Consider the following 25,101-nt stretch of genomic DNA (forward strand, 5'->3'; position numbering starts at 1 on the left):
CTGCCAGAAGCTCCAGGCTTACTTAATCACACTTTAATAACCACGTGGAGAGAAGTTTATTCTCTCAAATTTGTATGTCTCTCAGAGGGAGACTCTGATTCTTGCATCTTGTGCCTGGCCGCTGGACCAATTTCTGTGTCCGGAAGAACATGCTACTATTTTCTAGGTTTAGATTGGATCTTGTTTTCCTGTCTCCTGCCAGGGAGAAAGAGGAGGTACTGAGATGGAAACCTTCACTAGGAAAATGGGGATCGTCAAGAGGATTGGATATTGATAAGAAATATCTATCAGAGACCAAGAAAGCAACTATACAACCAATACTGTTGCATCCCAGGATGGTTATGTTTGGGAAATAAACTGGATCCTGCTAGTTCCAGTGCATCCAAGAGTTAGGCTTGGCTAAAGTCCAGGAGAGTATATCCAGTGATGCCAAGAATGGTTAGTGATGAGGAAATAGAATACTCTTTTTATTTATTTATTTTTGGCTGCATTGGGTCTTTGTTGCTGTGTAGGCTTTTCACTAGTTGTGGTGAGCAGGGGCCTCTCTATAGTTGTGGTGCGTGAGCTTCTCATTCTAGTGGCTTCTCTTGTTGTGGAGCAAGGGCTCAAGGGTGCAAGGGCTTCAGTAGTTGCGAGTCCTGGGATCTAGACCATAGGCTCAGTAGTTGCTCTGCAGCATGTGGGATCTTCCTGGACCAGGGATTGAACCCATGTCTCCTGCATTGGCAGGCAGATTCTTTACCACTGAGCCACTAAGGAAGCCCTGGAAACAGAATACACTAACGAGAGATATAAAGCTGTGTCAAGAACAGGAGAGAGAGATGTGGGTAGGAGAGATGGAGATGAGGCAGGGAATGCTTTCATGAGATGTGCACAGAGCCATCTTGGTTAGTCTTAGCATGACAGCAGTAACTTGTCCTACAGATGGGTTTTTAAGTTAATAGAAAACTCCTGACAAATAACACTTTCTAACAGATGCCAGACGTAGAGCAATTGCTGGGAGAAAGTGTAAATTGGTTTAAATTTTTTGAAGTTTACAATGAATATGCCCTTTGACTCAGCCATTCTTCTTCTCAGAATTAACCCTAAGGAAATATTTATATATGGAGATTGTGCTGTAAACTGTTAATTGCTGTTATAAGTCGAAAAAAGATGGAGACAACCTAAACATTTCACAATCTAAGACTGGGTAAGCAAAGAAATCATTACAAATACAAACAAAGGAATGTATTGCAGCCATTTAAAATGCTATTATGAAAGTGTATTTAAAGAAATGAAAATCTGTTCATAATATGTTACATGAAAAAACAACTTCCAAAATGGCTCAAGATTAATTACTTTTATTATACTCTACTATATACCAGACAGTTGTATGATCTGATTTAATCTTTACAATTCTAGGCAGTGGTTATTATCTTTTCTCCCATATTACTTAACTCCTCCTAACTTCATTTCCTTCTCTATAAATGTGATATAGTTGAGGCAGTCAGCTGGAAGCCACATGCCTGGATTTAGAGCTGGCTCTGTTACTTACTATCTATGTGACTTTGGACAAGTTGCTGTTTTCATCACCAGCACTTTAAAAAATATGCTTTATATTGCAAATCAGGACTCACATGCACACAGAGATGCAAAATATAAATGGAAAGAAAAATTTGCAAACCAATACTTATTCTTCCTATCTTGGATGCATTCTCGTATTTTCTTTTCTATATAAATCCATTTCATTCTGATCTACTTTATTCCATTCCATTTTATTTTTTTTAATGATGGTTACAGCCCATCAAAAGAACCCACTAATGGTAGCATGACTGACATTCTTTAGATGCTCAATAAATGGCAGCTACTATTTTTTCTGAGTTAAATTCACCCATTTCAGTCCATTTTAGTTCGCTGATTCCTAGAATGTTGACATTCACTCTTGAATTTAACTCAGATGACCATTATATCTACTACTGCGGGCAGGAATCCCTTAGGAGAAATGGAATAGCCATCATGGTCAACAAAAGAGTCTGAAATGCAGTACTTGGATGCAATCTCAAAAATGACAGAATGATCTCTGTTCATTTCCAAGGCAAACCATTCAATATCACAGTAATCCAAGTCTATTCCCCAACCAGTAACACTGAAGAAGCTGAAGTTGAACAGTTCTATGAAGACCTACAAGACCTTTTAGAACTAACACCCAAAAAAGATGTCCTTTTCATTATAGGGGACTGGAATGCAAAAGTAGGAAGTCAAGAAACACCTGGGGTAACAGGCGAATTTGGCCTTGGATTACAGAATGAAGCAGGGCAAATACTAATAGAGTTTTGCCAAGAGAACGCAATGGTCATAGCAAATACCCTCTTCCAACAACACAAGAGCAGACTCTACACATGGACATCACCAGATGGTCAACACCAAAATCAGATTGATTATATTCTTTGCAGCCAAAGATGGAGAAGCTCTATACAGTCAGCAAAAACAAGACTGGGAGTTGACTGTGGCTCAGATCATGAACTCCTTATTGCCAAATTCAGACTTAAATTGAAGAAAGTAGGGAAAACTACTAGAGCATTCAGGTATGACCTAAATCAAATCCCTTATGATTATACAGTGGAAGTGAGAAATAGATTTAAGGGACTAGACCTGATAGACAGAGTGCCTGATGAACTATGGACGGAGGTTCGTGACATTGTACAGGAGGCAGGGATCAAGACCATCCCCATGGAAAAGAAATGCAAAAAAGCAAAATGGCTGCCTGGGGAGGCCTTACAAATAGCTGTGAAAAGAAGAGAAGTGAAAAGCAAAGGAGAAAAGAAAGATATAAGCATCTAAATGCAGAGTTCCAAAGAATAGCAAGGAGAGATAAGAAAGCCTTCCTCAGTGTTCAATGCAAAGAAATAGAGGAAAACAACAGAATGGGAAAGACTAGAGATCTCTTCAAGAAAATTAGATACCAAGGGAACATTTCATGCAAAGATGGGCTTGATAAAGGACAGAAATGGTATGGACCTAACAGAAGTAGAAGATTTTAAGAAGAGGTGACAAGAATACACAGAAGAACTGTACAAAAAAGATCTTCACGACCCAGATAATCACGATGGTGTGATCACTGACCTAGAGCCAAACATCCTGGAATGTGAAGTCAAGTGGGCCTTAGAAAGCATCACTACGAACAAAGCTAGTGGAGGTGATGGAATTCCAGTTGAGCTATTTCAAATCCTGGAAGATGATGCTGTGAAAGTGCTGCACTCAATATGCCAGCAAATTTGGAAAACTTAGCAGTGGCCACAGGACTGGAAAAGGTCAGTTTTCATTCCAATCCCAAAGAAAGGCCACGCCAAAGGATGCTCAAACTACCGCACAATTGCACTCATCTCACACGCTAGTAGAGATGAGGGCTTCCCTGGTGGCTCAGAGGTTAAAGCATCTGCCTGCAATGTGGGAGACCTGGGTTCAATCCCTGGGTTGGGACGATCTCCTGGAGAAGGAAATGGCAACCCAGTCCAGTATTCTTGCCTGGAGAATCCCATGGATGGAGGAGCCTGGTAGGCTGCAGTCCATGGGGTAGCAAAGAGTCGGACACGACTTAGTGACTTAACTTTCACTTAATGTTCACACGCTAGTAAAGTAATGCTCAAAATTCTCCAAGTCAGGCTTCAGCAATACATGAACCATGAACTTCCAGATGTTCAAGCTGGTTTTAGAAAAGGCAGAGGGATCAGAGATCAAATTGCCAACATCTGCTGGATCATAGAAAAAGCAAGAGAGTTCCAGAAAAGCATCTGTTTGTGCTTTATTGACTATGCCAAAGCCTTTGACTGTGTGGATCACAATAAACTGTGGAAAATTCTGAAAGAGATGGGAATACCAGACCACCTGACCTGCCTCTTGAGAAATCTGTATGCAGGTCAGGAAGCAACAGTTAGAACTGGACATGGAACAACAGACTGGTTCCAAATAGGAAAAGGAGTACGTCAAGGCTCTATATTGTCACCCTGCTTATTTAACTTCTATGCAGAGTACATCATGAGAAACACTGGGCTGAAAGAAGCACAAGCTGGAATCAAGATTGCTGGGAGAACTATCAATAACCTCAGATATGCAAATGACACCACCCTTATGGCAGAAAGTGAAGAGGAACTCAAAAGCCTCTCGATGAAGGTAAAAGAGGAGAGTGAAAGAGTTGGCTTAAAGCTCAACATTCAGAAAACTAAGATCATGGCATCTGGTCCCATCACTTCATGGGAAATAGATGGGGAAACAGTGGAAACAGTGTCAGACTTTATTTTTGGGGGCTCCAAAATCACTGCAGATGGTGACTGCAGCCATGAAATTAAAAGACGCTTACTCCTTGGAAGGAAAGTTACGACCAACCTAGATGGCATTTTGAAAAGCAGAGACATTACTTTGCCAACAAAGGTCCATCTAGTCAAGGCTATGGTTTTTCCTGTGGTCATGTATGGATGTGAGAGTTGGGCTGTGAAGAAAGCTGAGCGCAGAAGAATTGATGCTTTTGAACTGTGGTTTTTGAGAAGACTCTTGAGAGTCCCTTGGACTGCAAGGAGATCCAACCAGTCCATTCTAAAGGAGATCAGTCCTGGGTGTTCATTTGAAGGACTGATGCTAAAGCTGAAATTCCAGTACTTTGGCCACCTGATGTGCAGAGCTGACTCATTTGAAAAGACCGTGATGCTGGGAAAGATTGAGGGCAGGAGGAGAAGGGGACGACAGATGATGAGATGGCTGGATGGCATTACCGACTCCATGGACATGAGTTTAGGTAAACTCTGGGAGTTGGTGATGGACAGGGAGGCCTAGCGTGCTGCAAATTCATGGGATCGCAAAGAGTCAGACACGACTGAATGACTGAACTATTTTTTCTGTTCTACTTCTTTCTTCTTCTTCTCCTGCACCTCCTCCGTCTCCCCTTGCTCATCTTCCTTCTCCTTCTTCTTCTTGTTACTATTATTGGTAGTAGTAGTAGTAGTAGTAGTAGCATGATCGTGACAGAAGGTGGTAAAGGCAATGCCCTTCAGAAAGAGTAGATTCCCAGCTTCAGAATGTGGAAGTTTATAAATACAAGTCAAATTGCCACAGTCATTATAAATGTAACTTCTAACAGAACAGATGGGTTTATCCTGTTCTTAACAAATCCAACTGTCATTGGTGGCGGTAAAGCTGAAAATCTGTTGTAAGAAGTCAGCAATACTCCCTGGAGGAGTCAGAAGACTAGACTGACTGTCAGACTTCAGTGGTACTAGGACTCATTCAGTTACAGGTGACCGAATATCAAAACCAGGATTTTTGGAAAAAAGAATTTATTGGCTTACATACAGAACGAGGTAGTAGTAAATCTACCGGCTTTGGCATTGTTAATGCTTCCCTCGTGGTCAGACAGTTAAAGACCTTTTTGCAATGCAGGAAACCAGGATTCGATCTCTGGGTCAGGAAGATCCCCTAAAGAAGGGAAAAGCAACCCACTTCAGTATTCTTGCTTAGAGAATTCCATGCACAGAGGAGCCTGGTGGGTTACAGTCCGTGGGGTAGCAAAGAGTCAGACATGACTGAGAGGCTTTCTCAGTACTGTTAGATCCAGATGCTCAACAGGGTCCTCAGAAAATTCTTTTCTAAGTTTCAGTTATATTTTACTACATTGGCTTCCCTCTCTGCCAGATATTTTTTAATGGTGGCCCCTGGCAACTGAAGCTTTAAGTCTGGAAGAAGGAAACAATCTCTCTTACCAAGTTCCAGTAAGTCTTGGGCCTGGCTCTCCTTGACTCACATTGTGTTCCATCTTGGACCTAACCGCTGCAAGCAGGGGGTTAAGTTGCTCTGGATGGCCAGGATCCCCAGAACCATATGGGCTAAATGAAAAATAGGTGGGCTGTCAAAGGAAACCAGGTTGCTGCCACCAGTAGTAGGGAGTAAAGATGTGGGTGTACAAAAATGTCTACTATAGTTAGTAATGGGCTTCCCAGGTGGTGTTAGTGGTAAAGAACACGCCTGCCAATGCAGGAGACATAAGAGACGTGGGTTTGACCCCTGGATTGGGGAGATCCCCTGGAAGAGGGCATGGCAACCCACTCCAGTATTCTTGCCTGGAGAATCTCATGGACAGAGAAGACTGGTGGGCAAAGAGTTGGACACAACTGAAGCAACTTAGCACACACGCATGAATAGTTAGTAATATTTCAGAGTAAGACAGAGGATCTCAGAAACCCACATAAAGTGAGTGGTCAGAAGGGGTTAAAATCCAGGCATGAGCCACAGACAAATGTTTGAGCATCAATAACAAAAGAACTCCAGAAATCCCTATGTACTTTGTCCATCTGCACGTGCAGAGATCTGGTTAGGAGCATCCTTCTGAAATAAGGAGTAAGGAAGGGAACTAGGGCCAGGAAATTGCATTGAACTAGTTAAGTATTATCTCATTTAGTCAACCAAAAGTTGGTCCTTAGGTGGATAGTGGTATTTCCATATAGGCACAGGGGAAAACTGAGATCATACATCTAGAAGGTGATGGAGTTGATATTTCAACACAAGTTTTGTTTTACCCAAAGCCCACACTCATTGCCTCGGCCTGAAACTCTTTCCGTATTTTCCTGACTATGAATTTCCAATTACACTTAAGCTTGTCAAGATTTATCATGCATCTCAGGGCTCCCTTACACTTAATTCACAGCCCTGCAGGATCTTTTAACATGGTGCTGTATTAGTTGCTAAATCCATCAATGGTCTTCAAACTTCATTAATCATACACTTCTATTGGTCAGAACTTTGGGGTAGCCTACTCCATGTTTTTTATTTATTTATACTTACATATGTTTATAATAGAAATATACTTATTTCATGTTTATAATACTAATGTTGGTATTTACATAAGATGGTGAGACCCTTGAGGGCAGTGGCTATTATGTCATCTTCAGCCAGTACCTAGCACAGTATCTGATACATGCTATGATGACAAAATTCTCAAATAAAAAATTTTGAACATCTGCTTTTGCACATGATCATGATATAATCACTTGGTGTATATATAACTTTGTTCTATGTTTCAGAAAATGTAATCCTCATATTAATTCTAAAAGGTAAGACCTATGTTTTCCATTTGACAGTTGAGGAATCTGCCACCTAGTCGACGGCAAAAATCATATTCTAGTCCAGGTCCTTAGATGCCTAAATGGTGTTACTGCTAAACACGTTGTTAAGGTCTATTTTAATACATAAAGTGACAATGAGTCAGAATTTAAATAGATGCTGTCCTGGAGAATTTAGAATATATGGCTAAATAGCCTTGTGTTACTGACATTTCTCCTAGTTTCCTGTTTTGCCTTCCTGACTAGATCGTAAGGGCCTATGAATGCATGATGTTTTACTTTTTTCTACCCCTCCTTGCATTGCTCAGATGCTTCGCTGAGCCAATGTTTTTGGCTGGATTATTTCTGAGAATGACCAGGGAAAGGTGTGCTCAGGAATGTGGGGATATAGGATGTAGGGGTGGAGAGGTGTCAGTCAAGTGGAGATGAGGTAGTTGACAACAGGCCTGCCCTTAAACCACTTCCCACATATCACACACCATAGGCTGCTAAGCCTGGTGGCCATGGGGAAAACTCCTGTTCCCAACTGCTTGATTAACAGGAGTATCTAGTTCAAAAGAGACACTTCCACAGAATATTAGGTACTAAGATTTCAAAACTCATGGGTGAGAGAGACATAGAAATGATCACTCTGAGTTACTGAGAATGTTTATTTTTTAAAAAATTCTTCAAGATTAACTGTCAGTAAGAAGTTGAAGGGAAAAGAAATGGGAAGATTTCAGCAGGGAAACAGTGTCTGTGGTACTGACTAGAAGTTGTGAAAAGCAAAGGAACTGGTTAAGAATGAAATAGAAATCAGAGGTGGGTAGACATATTGTCCCATTTTAAATGTTACAACATAACAGAGAACCAGAAAAACTTAAAAAGGACATTGGAATCCACAAACCGGAAAGTGCTTGACTTTGCTGACAGCATTTTTTTCCTGGTACTAAATCATCTGTATCAGGCAAGGCACCTACTTGGAAATGAACTCATTTATCTATTATGTTGCAGTGGTGAAGTGATGGTATAAACCCTTAGATATAAAATTGGAGAAATTCCCTTATTTTCACATGCCTGCGAACAGCCCAGCTGTGCCCTCTAGTGATCATGCTGTCCTGTTGCTTTATTAGGAGACAAAAAAATACTTAAGCAAATGCATTCTGAGTGCCTCTTCCACCTTAGAAATTAGCTTTCTATGTGGGATGATTGCTTCTATGGAAAATAAATGTTTCTAAAGAAATATATATAGTGAAGGTGAATCACAAATTTCTGTAATTCTGTTCCCTGGAGCACCCTTTTCCTTCACTTATAGATTCCTTTATGAATTTGGGTCATTGGTGAAACTGATGTTTTCAATTTCACCTAGTCAGTTACCAGGGGATTGGATTGAAGTATAAAGAATTTTTCACAGATCCAGTATTGCAAATAAGTCGGATCAGGTTAGGACAATCATTTCTAAAAGGGGGTGTTACCTTACTTACACATGTTGGGATATATGGTATGGCAAGAGGCTGCCAGGGTAGAGGAATTTTCAGTCAAATTCGACTCTCAACTTGATTTAATTTTACCAGGAATATGTGTGTACCAGTCTTAATTTCTTTGTTTGGTTGTAATTTCTATGTATATAAGTCTTGTGTATTCTAGAACTTAGTATTTTGTACTGTATTTCAAATTAGGCCTTGCATATAGAAGGTTTAAAATTTTTTTTGAAACTTTCATAAAAGGTACAAGTATTCTTTTTTTTTTTCTGGACCACTTAAGAGAATGTTGCACATACAATGACACTCCTGAGTATTTTAACATGTATTTCCTACAAATAAAGATTTCTCCTACACAACCACAATGCCATCCAAATCAGAAAATTAACATTGATGTGTTACTAAACCTCATATCTCATTTAAGTTTTGCCTGTTGTCCTGTTAATGTCCATTAAAACACAAAGATCAATTTCAGTATAATGTGTTCAGTTCAGTTCAGTTCAGTCACTCAGTCGTGTCTGACTCTTTGCGACCCCATGAATTGCAGCACGCCAAGCCTCCCTGTCCATCACCAACTCCCGGAGTTCACCCAAACTCAGTCCATCGAGTCAGTGATGCCATCCAGCCATCTCATCCTCTGTCGTCCCCTTCTCCTCCTGCCCCCAATCCCTCCCAGCATCAGGGTTTTTTCCAAACGAGTCAACGCTTTGCATGAGGTGGCCAAAGTATTGGAGTTTCAGCTTTAGCATCAGTCCTTCAAATGAACACCCAGGACTGATTTCCTTTAGGATGGACTGGTTGGATCTCCTTGCAGTCCAAGGGACTCTCAAGAGTCTTCTCCAACACCACGGTTCAAAAGCATCAATTCTTTGGTGCTCAGCTTTCTTGACAGTCCAACTCTCACATCCATACATGACCACAGGAAAAACCATAGCCTTGACTAGATGGACCTTTGTTGGCAAAGTAATGTCTCTGCTTTTGAATATGCTATCTAGGTTGGTCATAACTTTCCTTCCAAGGAGTAAGCATCTTTTAATTTCATGGCTGCAGTCACCATCTGCAGTGATTTTGGAGCCCCCAAAAATAAAGTCTGACACTGTTTCCACTGTTTCCCCATCTATTTCCCATGAAGTGATGGGACCAGATGCCATGATCTTAGTTTTCTGAATGTTGAGCTTTAAGCCAACTCTTTCACTCTCCTCTTTTACCTTCATCAAGAGGCTTTTGAGTTCCTCTTCACTTTCTGCCATAAGGGTGGTGTCATCTGCATATCTGAGGTTATTGATATTTCTCCCAGCAATCTTGATTCCAGCTTGTGCTTCTTTCAGCCCAGTGTTTCTCATGACGTACTCTGCATAGAAGTTAAATAAGCAGGGTGACAATATAGAGCCTTGACATACTCCTTTTCCTATTTGGAACCAGTCTGCTGTTCCATGTCCAGTTCTAACTGTTGCTTCCTCACCTGCATACAAATTTCTCAAAAGGCAGATCACGTGGTCTGGTATTCCCATCTCTTTCAGAATTTTCCACAGTTTATTGTGATCCACACAGTCAAAGGCTTTGGCATAATCAATAAAGCAGAAATAGATGTTTTTTCTGGAATTCTCTTGCTTTTTCGATGATCCAGCAGATGTTGGCAATTTGATCTCTGATCCCTCTGCCTTTTCTAAAACCAGCTTGAACATCTGGAAGTTCATGGTTCACGTATTGCTGAAGCCTGGCTTGGAGAATTTTGAGCATTACTTTACTAGCGTGTGAGATGAGTGCAATTGTGCGGTAGTTTGAGCATTTTTTGACATTGCATTTAGCTATTTCTCTGTAGTCTCACTCTGGAACAGTTCTTCATGTTTTTCACTTTCATGACCTTGATAACTTTTGACAACTATTTGCTGATTGTTTTCTAGAATCGTCCTTTATTGGATTTGTCTGGTGTTTCTTCATGATTAGGTTTAGGCTGTACATCATAGGCATCAGTGTGACAGAGTAATGCTGTATTTATCTATCAGGTGACACTTGTTTTCAGTTTGTCCCATTATTAATGATTTTCACCTTCATCACCTGATTAAAGTGGTGTCTACAAGGTGTTTCCAGTGTAAAATTACTCTTTTCACTTGGTAATTTATATGTGCTTTGTTTGGAGTTCTTTTGCCTATATATTCTGTTTTTCATTAAACTTGCAATTTACTCATTTACTTATATCTCTTTAGATTCATTTCTTAAAATTTTATTCAATTGAATTAATTTTATTCAATGATTCATTAGTAACATTATTTATTCTGCTCAAAATTTCCCAGTTTGGTCAATGGGAACCCCCACAAGTTGATTTCTGTGTCCTGACCTGTTTCCATTGTTTTTTGAGAGTTTTAAAATAGTTTATTTATTTTTTATTGAAATATAGTTGATTTAAAATATTGTAATTGATTTCAGGTATACAGTAGTTTATATATATATATATATATATATATATATATATATATATATATGTATTTTCAGATTCTTTTCCCATTCTGGTTATTGTAAAATATTGAATATAGCTCACTGTGTTATACAGCAGGTCCTTGTGTATTTTATATATATAGTTGGACTGTGAAGAAGGCTGAGCACCGAAGAATTGATGCTTTTGAATTGTGGTGTTGGAGAAGACTCTTGAGAGTCCCTTAGGCTGCAAGGAGATCCAACCAGTCCATTCTGAAGGAGATCAGCCCTGAGATTTCTTTGGAAGGAATGATGCTAAAACTGAAACTCCAGTACTTTGGCCACCTCATGCGAAAAGTTGACTCATTGGAAAAGACTCTGATGCTGGGAGGGATTGGGGGCAGGAGGAGAAGGGGATGACAGAGGATGAGATGGCTGGATGGCATCACTGACTTGATGGATGTGAGTCTGAGTGAACTCCGGGAGTTGGTGATGGACAGGGAGGCCTGGCGTGCTGCGATTCATGGGGTCGCAGGGAGTCGGACACGACTGAGCGACTGATCTGACCTGATCTGATCTGAATGTGTATATTTTACTCCCAAATTCCTAATTTATCCTCCCAATCACCTTTCCCCTTTGATAACCATAAGTTTGTTTTCTATGTCTGTGAGTCTGTTTCTGGTTTGTAAATAAATTCATCTGTATCATTTTTTAGATTCCACATATAAGTGCTATCATGTGGTATTTGTCTTTGCCAGACTTACTTCACTTACTATGATAACTATGGGTTACTATCTGGGTTACTCTCAGGGTTACTATCTGTGGGTCTATCCATGTTGCTGTAAATGGCATTATTTCATTCTAGTTTATGGCTGAGTAATATTCCATTGTATGCGTGTATGTATATATATACACACACCCCCCACATCTTCTTTAGCCAGTCATCCACTGATGCACATTTAGGTTCCTTCCATGTCTCGGCTATTGTAAGTAGTGCTGCAGTGAACACTGGGGATATGCTCAGTCGTGGGACTGCCAGATCATACGGTAGTTCTTCTTTTACTTTTTAAGGAAATTCCATACTGTTGTCCATAATGCCTATACCAATTTACATTCCCACCAACTGTAGGAGGGCTCCCTTTTCTCCACACCCTCTCCAGAATTTATTGTTTGCAGAGTTTTGATGATGGCCCTTCTGACTGGTATGAGATGATACCTCACTGTAGTTTTGATTTGCATTTCTAAAATAATTAGCACTGTTGAATATCTTTTCATTTGTCTTTTGGCCATCTGACTCATTTGAAAAGACTCTGATGCTGGGAAAGATTGAAGGCGGGAGGAGAATGGGACAGCAGAGGATGAGATGGTTGGATGGCATCACCAACTCAATGGACATGAATTTGAGTAAACTCTGGGAGTTGGTGATGGACAGGGAGGCCTGGCGTGCTGCAGTCCATGAGGTTGTGAAGAGTCGGACACAACTGAGTGACTGAACTGAACTGAACTGATGTCTTCTTTGGAAAAATGTCTATTTATATCTGCCCATTTTTTGATTGTTTTTTTATTTTTTAATTTTATTTTTTTATTATTCTTTTTTATTTTATTTTTTAACTTTACAATATTGTATTGGTTTTGCCATATATCAACATGAATCTGCCACGGGTGTACATGTGTTCCCCATCCTGAACCCTCCTCCCTCCTCCCTCCCTGTACCATCCCTCTGAGTCAATACCCCAGTGCACTGATGTATAGAACAGTCTTGTGGGCTCTGTGGGAGAGGGAAAGGGTGGGATGATTTGGGAGAATGGCCTTGAAACATGAATAATATCATATATGAAATGAGTTGCCAGTCCAGGTTCGATGATTGAGTTGTTTTTTTATTTGATATTGAGCCATATAAATTTTTGGTATATTTTGAAAATTAATCCCTTGTTGGTCATACCCTTTGCAAATATTTTCTCTCATGGTGTAGACTGTCTTTTCATTTTGCTTATGGTTTCCTTTGCTGTTCACAAGCTTTTAAGTTTAAGTGGGTCTCATTTGTTTAACTTTGTTTTTTTGTTTTTGTTTGGGGGTATTGATCATCTTATACCCTTTCCCAGTCCCAGTCCTGGAATGAGTCATTTTTCCAAGGAGGTCCTGAATCCTTTTAGTACAGAATGGTATTTAGAAACCAAGATCTGGGCAAGGTGCTCTTTTTGCCCTCTCGGAAAACTGAGCTAAAGACTAGATGTGGTACACCTCATCCCCATATTTCTATATCTATCTATATTTATTCAAGACTGTAAGTGCATACTGATTCCAGTTCAATGTGGAGTTAATTCTAGTTGTGTTTCTTCCTTTGTTGTAGTTCCTTCTACGAGAGTGAGAAACTTGGCCCTTGTTTTCCTTGGTAGATTTACTTAATCAGCTCACCTTGATGTTGCTCCTACACACGTCTGCTCTCCTCACCCCAGTTCTAACACCCTGAAGGGTACCATCATATGGGCATCCTCTGTGTCCAGGTGGCTCCCTGACTTCCCATTTTGAGCTGCCCCTGGCATTCCAGCCCTGCTCACCTTCATCAGGCTCTACCACCCCATTCCAAGTTTCCCACATTCAAGAACACACTCCTCACTTGGGCTCCTTTAGACCCTGTGGTTGGTAGGGGGAACAATAATGATCCCTGGAGCTTTAGGACTAACATTTCAGGAAAGAAAAGGAAAGTAAGGATGAAGGGAAAGAACTTTTAAATTTTTTCCTTGAAATGTGTTTGAATGACTAGCTGAATGAGTGAATGGTATATTAGTTTCTTAGGGCGATTAGAACAAAGTGCCACAAAGTGGCTATATTAAAACAATAGAAATTTGTAGTCTTACCGTCCTGGAGATAAGAAGTCTGAAATTAAGGTGTAAGCAGGGCCATGCCCTTTCTGAAGGCTCTAGGAGGGGATTCCCCCTTGACTCTTCCCAGCTCCTGATGGTTGCCAGCAGTCCTTGGTGTTCCTTGGCTTTTAGCTGCGTAACTTCAGCCTCTGCCTCTGTCACATGGCATTCTTCCTGGGTGTCTGCATCTCTCTGTGCTTCTTTAAAAAAAACTACCATGTTCAAAATAAACAAGCCACAGGGATATACTACACAGCACAGAGAATATAGCCAACATTCTACAATAACCCTAGGTGAAGTATAGTCTACAAAAATATTGAATCACTATGTTGTACACAAGAAACCAGCACAATACTGCAAATCAACTATACTTCCATAAAAATAAAATAGAAGACATAGTTTTTGAATTTATAAAAAGAACTTCACATATCAGATTTTTCTAGGGCACAAGACAAAAATAAAACTGGATTATTTAAACCATGATTTGTTTTTCCATGCATCTCATATCTTCTCTTCCTATAAGGACACCAGTTTTATTAGATTAAGGGCCCACTGTACTTGTTAACTAACTGAATCTTATCAATCAACTAACTAAAGAATGATTGAATGAATGGTATTTAGAAATCTAGATCTGGGTGCTAGGGATTCCTGTCACTTGGCCACTTTTAAGTCACTTCCCCCTAACTTGGAGATGCTAATGCTTAGGGCTCCATGTTGAGTCCCTTTTATCTTTACCATCAGCTCTCTCAACTATTCCTGTGCTTTCCTATATCATCTCTATAACAATTTCCAATACTATACCACTTCCAACGTAGACCTCACTTCTAAGCTTCAGATTTTATATCACACACTGCCTACATACCCCCATTTGACTGTTTTACATATTCAGAACCAAATTTTTATTTCTCTCTACTCATCCACCTCCATCTAAAACCTTCTCCCATATTTTCCATAATAGGTAGATCAAGCCACACCTGCCTGTCATACTAGATACTAACCTTCCCTCTAATATCTTTTCCCAAGTCACTGCCACAAATTCTCATATCTGTTTACTCTTTGTCATCTTTCCAACTTAGCAGTCACCATCCTTGTCAAAACTTCCAGTATTTCTCATCTCATTGACTGCATTTGCCCCTAACATATAATCCCAATTCTGAGTATTTCCCCTTTCAATCTATTGTCCACCATAGGGTGATTCTTTAAATAAATGAACAAATTTTTTAAATAGATTTTTTTAGCCATATCCAAAAGTAGAAAAAAATAGTGCAATGATCTCATATAACCCGTCAACAAGAATCAACAATTACCAGCATCTTGCCACACTTGCTTAATTGATTAACCTATGCCTTTTTTCCTTCTTTCCATCCTCCTTCTTTTCCTTTCTTTCTTCCTCCCTACCTCCCCCACTTACTTCTTTCTTTATATTTCTTCCTTTTACTTATTTATTTTTGCTGGTATATTCTCCAGGAAATTCTTGACATCATAAAATTTCACCTCTACTTGAGAAACACCTCTAAACAATAAAGAATAAGGATATTTTTCTTATATAGCCAAACACCATTAACAAATTAAAAATAATTCCTCAACATCATCCACTTCTCAGTCCATATTAAAATTTCTCTAATTGTCTCAAAAATCTTTTGACATTTTGCTTGTTTGTTATAATACTCATTTAAAAATAAGAATTGCGCTTAAGATTGGGTAGCCCCATGGTTTCCAACTCCTCCCCTTACAACTAAAAATACCCCTGAAGATAACACAACAAACAGCATAGAAGATTCTGAAAAATGGAAAGAAGGCAATGGTCCAAGGACCTCGGGACTTGAGGAAGGACACAGCAATGAGTCCCTGGGTTTCTTTATTGCCTTTCATGTGTTCCAGACAGGTTGTTCCCTCCAAACTGGAACTGCCAACAGGCACAGACAGAAAAGCTCCAAGAAAAATCCTGTTTCCATAGCCAAAGGATCAGGAAAAGGATGGCCAAACAACAGAAAATCTTTTTGGCAATACCTGCCCTACTCCAGCCAAACATCTACAGAAATACTGCCTGGCTTCCTGTGGTTTCAATGGGGTCAAACAGCAAGCTGATTTTTCCATTTCTCCTCTGTCCTCACTCGTGGAAGCAGACAGTGGTACTCTGATTCTCTTGTCTGTGGGGGTGAAGTCGGTGAGATTGAATGAGGAGCTGACCTTCTGTCTTCTGCTCAGTGGAAGCAGCTGATGCTCTGACCCCCCTGCCTAGTTAGTGTCAGCTGGGCTGAGTGAGGAGCTGATCTTTCCACTGGAAGTTGAGTTTGCTCCCCTTCTCCTGCCAGGGTAGTATTGGGGAGGTCCACAGTGTCAGGGAGGTTAGTGGCAAGTTGAGCCTCCATTCCCATCAGGCAATGAGATTGAATGTGTTAGTACTTCATTATCTCCCAGCTGGGCGACAGCAGGGGTCAGTGGGGAGGGGAGCTTCTGTTCAGACACTGAAGCAACAATGTGTGTGACTTTGCACTCTCATTCCCCCTTCCCTGAGGTCAGTGGAGCCTAACAGAGAGCTGAGCTTACACCCCTACTAGGATACAATGAGACAGAATAGTTAGTTCTCTGCTTTCAAGAGGAAGTTGTCACCAGGGCTGAGGAGGAGCTGAACTCTCCTGCTCCAATGTGGTACAATAAGGCAGTGTAAGTTGGCATTCTACTTTTGGGGGGTGTTGTTGGCAGGGCCCAGAAGCAAGGCAAGCCTGTAGAACCACACAGCCCCTGCATTACATCTCAACAGGGAGTTGTTATGATTTAGTCACAAAGTCGTGTCTGACTCTTTGTGATTCCATGGACTGTAACCTACCAGGCTCCTCTGTGCGATTTTTCAGGCAAGAATACTGGAGTGGGCTGCCATTTTCTTTCTCCAGATTATCTTCTTGACCCAGTGTCTCCTGCATTGAGCCCCTGTCTCCTGCATTGGCGGGCAGATGTTTTACCACTGAGCCACCAGGGAAGCCTCTCAACAGGGAGACTGCTTGCTGAAAAGGAAGATTAAAAAGGATCCACAGTTTTATGTATGGTTGCTGTGGATCTTTGTTGTTATGCACAGCCCTTCTCTAGGGGCAGCAAGTGGGGGCTGCTCTCCAGTTGCGGTGCACAGGCTTCTCACTGCGGTGGCTTCTCTTATCGTGGAGCATGGACCCCAGGCCCATGGACTTCAGCAGTTGAGGTGAACAGGCTTAGTTGTTCCATGGCATGTGGGATCTTCCCAGATGTGGGATTGAACCCACGTGCCCCGAATTGGCAGGTGGATTCTTAACCACTGGACCACCAGGGAAGTCTCTACATGGGTTAACTTAATCAATACCCGTAACAACACTGAGGTGAGTGCTATTATTATACTCTCCCATTATTTCTATCTTACTTTGAAGAATGCTGTTGTAGAGTGACTCACTCACCCCAGGTGACACATCTTGCCCGTGGAGGAGGAACCAGGATGCAGGCCAGCAAAAGGAAATCACTTTGAGACTGGATGACTGAAAGACAGGCCAGTACCCTTGGCTTGGATGCAAAATTTTTGAAGGACTTAGAGAAGGGGTGTGACCAAATATAAAGGTCAGTTAGATTTTAGTAAACAGGTTGGGTGGATCAGACTAAGAGAGCTTCTAATGAGGAGATTATGGAACAACAGGGGTCCAGGACACTTGGTGGCTATAAGAATGAACCAGAAAGTACTGAATAACAGCATCTAGTAACAGATTAGAAATAGATGTGAAGAGGATAAAAGCACCTCTCATGTCAAAAATCAAGGGATGTCAAAGATCCCTGGACTATGGCATGAGAGATGTGAGCGTGGTCAGGGTTTTGTCATTTACTAGTTGTGTGTGCCTTTTGGCATGACACTTCAACTCTTAATCCTGTCTTCTCAGTTTTCAAATGAAATTCTATTAGAGGCTCTAAAGCAGAAGCTACCAGGACTTCCCTGGTGGTTCAGTGGTTAAGACTCTGTGCTCCCAAGGCAGGGGGCCTGGGTTTGATCCCACATGCCACAACTAAGACCTGGTGCAGCTAAAAAATAAATAAAAAAGGTAATTATAAAGTAGAAGCGACCCTACTTTGGGACTTCCCTGGTGGCTCAGATGGTAAAGAATCTGCCTACAATGCAAGAGACCCAGGTTTGATCCATGGGTCAGGAAGATCCCCTGGAGAAGGGAATGGCTACCCTCTCCAGTATTCTTGCCTGGAGAATTCCATGGACAGAGAAGCCTGGTGGGCTACAGTCCATACAGTAAGTCCATGGGGTTGCAAAGAGTCGGCCATAATTGAGAGACTTTCACTTTTCCCCTACTTTATTGTTGTTGTTGTTTTCATTAAAGAAACCAATAAGCCATTTTTATAGTAATTTAAACTATATCTGTCAACATTTGAACATTGAGATTACACACAAATCTGGATTTCTGTCTTTTCATGAAAAACCAGAAGATCTGGTAACACCAGGCTCCTGATCTCACATGATAGCCATGTGCTTCACCTTGAGAAGCAGCTATCCCTCTAGCCAGGTCACCTGCTTTCTGCCTTTCCATCCCTCGAGTTTGCTTCAGCTGTATCAATCATACAGCTCTGGGCTCTGTAAGTATTCAAATATTTTTAGCCCTGAACTAGTTGATTTTCCAGTTTCTTTTATTTGTGAAACTTGCAAATCTGTAACTTTCATATGTATCCTAAAAGCAGGGCGAGGAAGAGGTAACAGTAATAGGTTTAAGAGCTTACCTAGTGCACTATATTTTAAGCGCTTTACATATATTATTTCATTTAATCCATATTTCATTTGGCTTCATCACTATTATTTTTTGTCATACCCAAAAAACACCCAGAAGGCTAATTTGCCTAAGATCATATGATAGTTGTGTTGTTAAGTCAGGATTTGAACCCAACTGTCTGACTCCAGATCTAATGCTTCATAATCATTAAGCTCTGAAATTTGAAGGTCAGTGAATTTTGGAAAAAGACTAGTTGGTTCTCAGTGTATGAGAGGCTGATAGTCAGTGTACCCTGGCCGTGAAGGTGATGAAGTGATCCAGATACTTGCTACCCTAGGCAGAAGAGTGAGAACCCTCAGCCCTTATAATTCTTCACACCACCTGTTCAAGCGCTGGAATAAGAGACTCCGTGTAGTCCTGGTGGTAATGAAGTGTTAAGAGCTGGGGGGATGAGAAAGGCTTTGAAGGGATTTAAGAATTAGAGGGGAATGGGAGCCAAAGCGACAGCTTGAAGTGAGGGGAGCTGGCATGGTAAAGCTGGACGCGTGCTAGTCCTTTTACTCTGCCAGGAAGCTGTAGGTGCAAACCCGAGGTCTGGACGAGGCCAAACAGGTGAGCTACGGGCTGCACACCCATCAGAGCAAGTTTGCAAACTATGGTGAGAGAGCTATTTTTCCAAAACTATCCCAAGTACTGCTGTAATAGAGTTATAGGGAGGGTATAATGGCTATTTTAATTTGCTGCTTTATCAGCTATGATATCTATTAATAAAATATAACACAATTCAGTAACATATAGAAAAATGTACATAAGTCTTCAGGAACTTATAAACTATGAAAAATCTTAAATATGAGACCACAAGTGGCATATTTTCCCTCAATCATATATGTGAGCATTTTCCTTCTTGAATTATCATAATTTTCCTTTTTCTGTTTCATTTTGTATTCCTTTTGTGGGGTAAAACAGTTATGAGAAATTACTTTAAAGTTATATAATTAATGAGAGTCAAATGGAGCATATACATAAATGGAAATAATAGTCTTTTATAATAACTGGGCCCACTGAGATATAAATTAGAGAACCATTTTATCTGCTATGATATATTGTTCAAAGAGTTGCTAATAAACTAAATTCACAACTTTTATTTTTCTACTTGGGAAATATTTCTTAAGCACCTGTTTTGTGCTGGGATCTAGGTGGGAGGCAGAGGGAAGAAGACAATACTGAAGACTCAGTGCAGGCTTCAAAGAATCTATAATATGCTCCAGTTCTCTGAGGTCTGGTGACAGTGACTGATATTTAGTTTGGCTCTTTTGAGGTGAAGGATTATCTGCCCCAAGGTGTGGATTGATCTACTGCCCTAAAATCTTCCCCTATTTACCTGACACTGTGAGCTGTATGTTAGGATGGAATCAGGGACCATCCTGAGCTAATATCTGATCTCTAGTCTGATACATAAGCAATGACTCACTTCCTTTTTTCCAAATTGTGAAAAATATGTGTAAGTTATAATTTCTGTTTTTCTAATCAATTCATAAAGTGAAAAATGGTTAAGCCAGCTCTGTATAAACTGGCCCTATTCTCTACGTCTGTTAAAACTGCTTTTAAAAGTATACAGAGTGTTTTTAGGCCAGTACTCATGGCTTATGCTGTTTTTTAACTTCAGGAAAAGATTAAGACAACCGTGACCAGGATTGGCAAGCCAGGAGTTTGTGAAAAAAGTGAAATAAGATTTTGGATCAGCTCCTATGACCAAATACTACCAGTTTCTAAAAGTACTATAATCAGTTGTGGCTTCCCTGGTGACCACAGTGGTAAAGAATCTGCCTGCCAATGCAGGAGACAATGCAAAAAACATGAGTTTGATCCCTAGGTAGGGAAGATCCCCTGGAGTAGGAAATGGCAACCCACTCCAGTATTTCCTGGAAAATTACATGGACAGAGGAGCCTGGAGGGCAACAGTCCATGGCGGCCTAAAGAGTCAGACATGACTGAGTGAGCGCACATACAATCAGTTGATGTGTCTAAGGGGTGGCTTGGCCTGATTTTTATCACTGTCCCCAAAGTCATTCCAAGTAAATTTCCTGTACAATCTATGGAAGAACTGGGTTTGCTAGGCAAATGAAGGTTGAAGGAAAGCCCCACAGTACCCCCTTTTCAGAGAATGACTCCTCTGAGTGCCTCTTACATAAAAATTCTGGAGCAGCCACCAGCTAAAATTCATTTTGCAGAAGTTGTAAACCAGCTGCAAAGATCTGACCCTGACTTTGTCCAGTGTTATCAATAGAGTCCTTCATCAGGCCTAACAAAGTTTTTTTTTTTTTTAAACAAGCAAACCCTCCTGCAAGGACTAAATAATGATGTACAGTGAAGGAAGTTTTGGTTTGACCGATTAATCAATTTTTAGGGTTTTATGTATCTGGGAAGACTAGAGAAGGAAAGTGTTTTGATGGTGGAAAAGAATGTGAATCTTTATCACTATCCAGGAAAGCTGGCCTGCTTGGGTGTGGGGCTACATGAAAACCTGCAGAATGGAACCAAGACCCTGAGATATTTTCCCTTCATTTCAGAATTCTGTCTTGAATGGTGAGTAACAGTGAATCAAAGAGAGCTGGCCCTTAGAGCATAGTAGGTCCTCATCCTAAAATAGGTCAAGTGGTCTTTCATTTAGGCTCCTTTATTGATTTGTATGTATACTTGGGCAGATCACTCAATGCAACTTACCAGAGTGTTGTCCTCATCTGCCAAGTGAAGGCCCTGGACCTTCAATATTCATGCCTTCTTCCATTTCTGGGCACCTGTTTCTAGTTAGGATCCTTTGCAGTTGACAGGTTCAAAGGATGCAATGATGTCCATATCAGATGTTTGGAATGGTTCTCTTTATCACAAATGTTAAAGGCCTGTCCTAATATAAGAAAGGGGAAACAAAAAAGAGATTGGCTTGGTATTCCGAGCTTCAAGCAGAATCTACATTTTGGTGAGTGAAGTGAGTTTCATTTGGTTTAGGGTATTCAGAATGGATGGTTTCTTTATCTCATCCAGGGCCTCTAATTACAGAGAACTGGCTAAGTTACAGTGTGGTGGTGGTGGTTTAGTCGCTAAGTCTTGTCCAGCTCTTGTGACTCCATGGACTATAGCCCGAGAGGCTCCTCCGTCCATGGGATTCTCCAGGCAAGAATATTGGAGTGGGTTGCCATTTCCTTCTCCAGGGAATCTTCCCAACCCAGGGATTAAACTCAGTTCTCCTGCATTGCTGGCCGATTCTTTACCCACTGAGCCACCAGGGAAGTTGCAGTGAATCCACTGCAATTGTCAAAGAAAATGTGATTTAAACCTTCAAGAGTGAAACAGGCTATAACAGGAATAAGCTGATTCTTTTAGTCTGACTGAAAGACTTAAACTTTGCCATTTTTGAGTTCTTTACACTGTTCATACAAACAAAGCTTCTTAAAACTTTTTTTGAGAAACAAGAAATTTAATACATAAACCCTAAAAATTAATGTGACTAAACCCCCATATTTATACATCTCAGATATGTCTGTGCTATGTTAAAACAAGGTTGTGTAACTAATATTGTAAGAATATGGCAAGTGGGGTGGAGAAGGAAATATATTTTAAAATAAATTTTTGAGTCACTGTAATTAATAGAAGGAAATACATAAGCTATTTTCACGTAATCAAATCCACATGGAAAGTTTCCACTTGCATCTTGGGTGTGGATCTGAAGGCAACATGAAATAAGGAAGGAGCCAGCTTTAAAGATGTTTATTTTTTCAGTTTATGTGGAACATGTGGAGTTAACTCTATAGAAATACTCATCTGAAAACTAAATAACTGCACCAAAAAGTCAACATTCAATTCTTTGTGGGCAGAAATGGCCTCATTCAGTTTTTTATTCTTAGTATGTCCAATAGTACTTGCTAACCAAAAGGCATGTGGTACATTTTGAGAGAGGAAGGAAAACTTTTTCCCTGAAAAAAAGTTAGGAAAGAGCTCACTTTTGCTTGACTCTGAGGAAGAACTAATCATTTTCAAAAAGTAGATTTTTAAAAATTCACAAATAAAAGCCAGATCATTTTATTGAATACAGTTGAAGTTACCCTTTTGCCAAATGTTTATTTTTTGATTCCAATGGGTTGGATAATGTACAAGGGCTAACACAGCTCAGAAGAGGAATAAGACACTCTTTGCCCTCAGGGGATAGTGAATAGTGGATCAAATAGTGGAGAAAAACATGCACAATCAAACGGTAACAAAGATATAGTGGTATAAAGGTGTGCTATGCTGTGTACATGTTCAAGAGAGCAACTACTTTTGGCTGATGAATTGGTTGATTACCTATTACAGGCTGGGCACTTTAAAACTTATTTCTTTTGCAAAGATGGGCATTATGATTTCTACCTAACAGGATGAGACTGAGGCTCAGAAATGTATGCAAGTGAAGAATTCATAGCTGTCACTTAATGCAGGATGCATGGGGCTCTTTTAATTAACACATGTTGCCTTTCAGGAGCAGAGAAGGTACATGCAGGAAGTAACATGGGGGCTGGGCCTTACAGACCTTTGTCCTTAGCAGATTCCAGTTCCCTAAGGTTTCCCCTCTGATCAGTGCTCTGTGACTTTCTTTTTGTCCCTTCCTCCACGGTCCCACTTTAAGCCAGGTCAGTTAGAGTCCTCCCTTGAGAATTAGACTGAATTTTAAGGAACAGAAGCAATCACACTTGTGTGTAGGAACTGTTGGAGAATAGTGTATTCTCACCTTTTGAGATGGTCCACACTCTCCCTGTGGAGTATGTCTCTCTAAACAAATCCACTTCTTACCTATCACTCTGTTTCTCACTGAATTCTTTCAGCGATGAGACATCAAGAACCTGAGTTTCATTGTCTTGAAACCAGGCATGTGATCTTAGTTAAAAGATCGTGGGGTCAAGTTCCAACTAGAGTTGCGTGGTTTCATTACTACTACTTTATTACTTGGACTGCTGCTACTGAAGGTCTTCAAAAAGAGTAGTGTTGCCATAAGGGTACATAAGATGGGTTAGAATGGGAGAGAGATTGGAGGAGGAGAGACCAGGGGTGCATATTTGAGTGTATTAAATGAATTAATCTGAAGGCTATTGAAATAACTCAGATGAGCAGGTAAATAAAGCTGGTTAGTGCATTTTATAAAATCCTATGGTTCTCTAGATGTCTTTGGTTTTCTTTTTTTGATTAAAAAAGCGTGGATATAGAAAAACATTTCTATACCAAAAGAAGATCAAATATAAGTGGCAACTGAATCTTGGTCTTGGTATTAGAGAGATAATAGGAAGCAGTAGGGACCGAGGGAAACTGGAGAGTATACACACACTGTGAAGAAACTACTATTGCTCAGAAGCAGTTGATTAATTCCATGTGAGAAATCGGGCCCAGTGCTGGCACACCTTTGGATTTTTGGAGTGGCTGAAATCCTGAGAATTGCATGAAATCACTCACATTTTAAATGTTGGCTCAAATTTTTCTATAATATCATGTGAGCCAAAGAATACATTTCTAAAGGCCTCGTGTAGGCCATGGTTGTTAATTTGCAATTTCTGTGAGTAGTGGGGAGGCTCAGAAACCAGAGTATAAGGATGTGACTTCCCATAGTGCTGCTACCATATCTTATTGTTTATTTATTTTTAGAGTTCTATTTATTTAGGCCCCACTGCATGACCTGTGGGGTCTTAATTCCCCAACCAGGGATTGAACCCGTACCTGCTGCACTGGAAAATGGACTCAACCACTGGACCACCAGGGAAGTCCCTACCATATCTTATTGATATTTGTATATTCAGTATTAGTAGCACTTCTCAGGCACAAATATCAGTAAAATGATCCTTCTCTTAAAACTTAGGTGGGAGATAGACACATAAGCATGTATTCATAATACAATGTGATAAATGTAATGACAGAGTTGTGTCAAGATATTAGGAGAAAAAAAAAAAGATATTAGGAGAGCACAGAGGTAGAGCAAAAAACAAGGCAGGCTATATCCAGCAAGGCTTCTTGGAGGAGGTGATGGGGCATTGCTAGGCAGTAATGAGAAAACCTAAGAGGTCAGATATACATCTTTTTTCAACATTTATTTTAATTATCATTTAGAGTGGGAAAAGCAAATTTTGAAATTTGAAGAATCATTTAGTAATTCTATACCTTATTCTGCTTCACACTGTGGAAAACAATCAGTGCATAATATTTTAACTCAGGAATGAAAATGCTTGGGGAAGCAAGAAAAAGTTGTTTGCCAAATAGTGAAAAATTTTATTTCCTTAGAAAATAATCACATCATCTGACAGGAAAAGTTATTTCAAAATTATAAGAGTGGCTGTTCAGTCAACATTAAAGGAGGCCGATGTTATAGTTATTCTTTCATTTACTTCTCAGACTCTGAAAATATGTCAGGCCTTTATCTGATTATCAGATAAGACTACTTTTTCCTTAGTAAGAGAAACAGATTTTATTGTCAGGAGATAATACAGAATGTTTATATGCATATTTCAGTCGTGGAATAATTAAATGTTTTAGAAAA

Source organism: Bubalus bubalis, chromosome 1 (genome assembly GCF_019923935.1).
Source record: "Bubalus bubalis isolate 160015118507 breed Murrah chromosome 1, NDDB_SH_1, whole genome shotgun sequence".
NCBI classification, from domain to species: domain Eukaryota; kingdom Metazoa; phylum Chordata; class Mammalia; order Artiodactyla; family Bovidae; genus Bubalus; species Bubalus bubalis.